Here is a 4,090-nt window from a genome sequence, read left to right on the forward strand (position 1 = left end):
CATAGGGATTTGATTCTTAGAAGGTCCCATTCATCTATTTTATCTTCTCCTGGTTGTAAATTTTTCAAAATACTGGGAAGACTCTTAATGTTGTGGATTAGGACTACTAAAGTTCTTCCAAGCTTTTCTTGAATGAAGTTTATAGCCCTTGGTTTTAGTCCTAGGTCCATGATCCACCTTGAGTTGGTTTTTGTATATGGAGTGAGGTGGGGATCTTGTTTAATTTTTCTGCAGATAGATTGAGGACAGCTTCTTAAGTATGCTCACACCTCCTTTGAACTTCAATTTCTTGGATTAAGTCAGCTATAAACTCTCTTAGTCCTGCAAATTACGCTCTCTCCTCTCAGTCTTCCAGCAAGCTTGAGTGAAAGCCCCTGGCTGCATGGGGCAGCCGTCCCAAGTCAGCTCTATTTCACAGTGGTCTCTGGTTCTCCTTTGAATGTATTGATGTTCTCATGCAAATTTCAGTCTGACTGGCACAGGAGTATCTGGTCAAAGTGGCATATACTTTATTCTTTGCTTCTTCTCCTTCGTTGTTGGTTGTGAGATTCCCCTGCTCAGTTTAAAACTAGTAGGATAGCAAAACTGACTAATCCTATAATCCCTATTTCATGTTCTCACCTAGTTCTGTGGTTAAAGTCAAAGCCAATATATAATATATAGGAATACCAATTTGAACAATAAATCTATGAAACCACAATTGGGCAAAAGGACAGAAAACACTACCCTGACACAATGTCAATGTATTTGAAAGAATATTATCCTCTTTACTCCTAAATCTAGCCCTCTTCCAGAGCAGTCTACTCCAATACCCTCTACAAAACTAGTTCCATAAGCCAGAAATGCAGACTTTAAAACTATGAATCTCATATCCTAGTCATGAATCTGTCACCACCCTATATATATTTTATTTCTTAGATATTTCCCAAATATCTCCACTTCTTTTCACCCCTGCTGCATGTTAGGGCCCTCATCATCATAATCTTTATCTAGGGACACTACAGTCGTCCCTTCTTCTCTGTCTTCCTTTGCCTACTCTGGCACCTCTTCTTTCATTTTTTTCCCCTTAACGCTTTCATTTCTGTCTGAAATATAACACAAACAGAGAAAAGCATCTGTAATGGATCCTTTTGGTGTTTTCATGGATAACTTTTACCAGTTGGTGCATCTGTCCCGGGGTGTTATGAATGTTGACTGCCAACTTCTTTGGAGGAATGAACCTTTGAGTCCCTCTCTGATACACATTATCTCAAGCACAGTTGAACACGATGTTTCCCAGTCCTGTGCCATCACTATGATTAGGTGGTCAATTTGTTGTGACTTATTTTGGGAAGTAGACTGCCATATCTTTCTTCTTAATTTCTGTTAATATAAAAGTTCTGTTGGACTATGTTCAGCACAGAAACTTTCACTGACAGACAAGTGTTGACTGTGTATTCACTGGAAACAAAACTGGAAAACATGAAAAGTAAACATTCTACCACTGACCTACCAATTCCGTATCAACTATTTGTGAGATACTCAGGCTCTGTGAAGTTAACCTGAGAATGCTATTTTGTAGAGATACAAATTTTTTCTGCCAGATAAAAAATAATTTTTTTTATAATTCAGTGACTTTAATTATGTTCATCATCATGTGCAAATTTTTCCATAGATTTAATAGCTCCTAAACAAAATCTCCCATTCCTTTTCCCTGCCTTCCTTGGTAAACACTAAAAATCTTTGGTTTGTAGTGGAGTTTAAAATCTGAGATTCTTGACTTGTGGAAGACAGGTCTGGAGTGGAGTCTTAAGTTCATTCCATTCTTTTTTTAATTTTCAACACCTTTTTTTAAAAAAAAAATATTATTAATTTAAATGAAAATTTACAGAGACTTTGGATTTCCATTCATTCATTGTTGCACTTTTCTCCCTGCCCACCCCTCCCCCGGTACACTACCCTCTTTGAAAAGTAAAAGAAAAGTTCTTTCATTGTTTTACAATCCCTCCCTCTAGGTCCACTCCACTATGCAGCCTTTGCTCTGGACTTCTGTCATGACAAAAATACCTAATCACAAAACCCTTTTAAACAGTTTTCTCCTTCATCTATTTCAATGCAGTATACGTTATTTATCCCATCTTTCTCAGTCTCCACCAACCCCAACCCCAATATCAGTCCTGTTTTAAAATAGTGGCACCATGCAGTATTTGTCCTTTTGTGACTGAGTTACTTCACTCAGCATAATATCCTCCAGGGACACCCATTTTGAATAATATTGCATAAGTTCCCTGTTTTTCAATGGAGTGTAGTATTCCATTATGTGAATATACCACAGCTTCTTTATCCATTCATTTGTTGATGGGCACTTAGGTTGTTTCCATCTCCTTGCTATTTATTGTGAACAAAGTCACGATAAACATGGGTGTGCATTAAAAAATATTTTGTAAATAAGGTAATCTCTTATTTGGTGAAGTGTCTGTTCATATCCTGTGCCCATTTTTCAATTGTGTTATTAACCTTTATCTTGTTGCGGTGCTTGAGTATTTTATAAATTCTAGATATAAGTCCCTAGTCAAATATGTTATTGCCAAATATTTTTTTCCCAATCTGTGGTTTCCTGTTTTATGCTGTTGAAGAAGTTTTTGGATGTGCATAGGGATTTAATTCTTAGAAGGTCCAATTCATCTATTTTATCCTCTCCTGGTTATAGATTTTCCAGGATGCTTGGAAGACTGTTTATGTTGTGAATTAGGACTTCTAGAGCTCTTCAAAACTTCAAACACATAAAGAAATGTTCAAAATCCCTAGCTCTAAAAGAGATGCAAAACAAAACAACTATAAGATATAACCCCACCCCAGTAAGAATAGCAAAATTTAACAGAACAGCAAACTTCAATGCTGGTGAGATTGTGGAGAAACTGGAACCCTTATTCCCTGTTGATGGGAGTATAAAATGGTGCAACCACTATGGAAGGCTGTATGGTGCTTTCTTAAAAAGTTGCAAATAGAAATACTATTTAACACAACAATTTAGAATCATTCCACTACTGGGATTTACTCTAAAGAAACCATAACTGCCACCCAAGCAGATATATGCACATCAATGTTTATTGCGGCTTTGTTCACGATAGCAAAGAGATGGAAACAACCCAAGTGCCCATCAACAAATGAATGGATAGAGAAGCTCTGGTATAGTCACACAGTGGAATATAATGCAGCATTGAAAAACAAGGAACTCATGAAATATTATGCAAAAGGGATGACCCTGGAGGACATTATGCTGAGTAAAATATCTCAGTCACAAAAGGATAAATATTGCATAGGGCCACTGCTGTAAAACGGGACTGACATCGAGGTTGAGGGAAGACAGAAAAGGAGGGGATGAATGATGAGAGAGAACTGTTTAAAAGAGATATATGTTTGGGTATTATTTTCATTACAGAAATCCAGAATGAAGGCTGCATGGTGGAGTGGATTTGGGGGGAGGGAGTTGCATGACAATGAAAGAGTTTTTCTTTTACTTTTCAAGGAGAAGAGTGAATTGGGGAGGCAGTGAGAAAAGCGCAACAATGAATGAATGGAAACCCTAAGTCTCTGTAAACTTTCATTAAAATTAATTTTAAAAAACAAACAAATGAACAAAAGTAACCTCAACAGTTATGGACATATTGCTCCATAAGAAATTAACTAGAATTTTAATCCAATCTTGTAATCTTATGTAATAGTCTTTTAAAAAATCTTTAAATAATAAAATTCTTTGATTGTTTTTTGGAAGGTAGCAATGTTCACCAAGATACTACCAATGTGTAATTGCTCTTAAAGTCAGATTTACTATTTTTCTGTTTCTCTAATTAAGGAATTGAAATTAATCTTGATATATTGACTTTTTAAAATATTTTAATTTATTTATTTTTCATTTCAATGAACATCTACAGAGATTTTGGAATTCCATTCATTCATTGTTGCACCCTTCTCCCTGCCCACTCGACCTCACCCCCCCCCATTTGATCCTCTCCCTGAAAAGCAAGAGAAAAACTCCCTCATTGGTACACAATTCCCCCCCCCGCACCTCCCCAAAATCCCACCCCCAACCCCAAATACAATCCACTCT

The 4,090-nt window shown here is 36.7% G+C and overlaps 1 pseudogene; it reads left to right on the plus strand.

The window, feature by feature from the left end:
- Positions 1–4,090, plus strand: part of LOC102848928 — a 78,672-nt pseudogene that overhangs the window by 67,863 nt on the left and 6,719 nt on the right.

The sequence above is a fragment of the Elephantulus edwardii genome, unplaced genomic scaffold, assembly GCF_000299155.1.
Source record: "Elephantulus edwardii isolate Elephantulus edwardi_28Jun2011 unplaced genomic scaffold, EleEdw1.0 scaffold00053, whole genome shotgun sequence".
In the NCBI taxonomy this organism is placed as follows: Eukaryota; Metazoa; Chordata; class Mammalia; order Macroscelidea; family Macroscelididae; genus Elephantulus; species Elephantulus edwardii.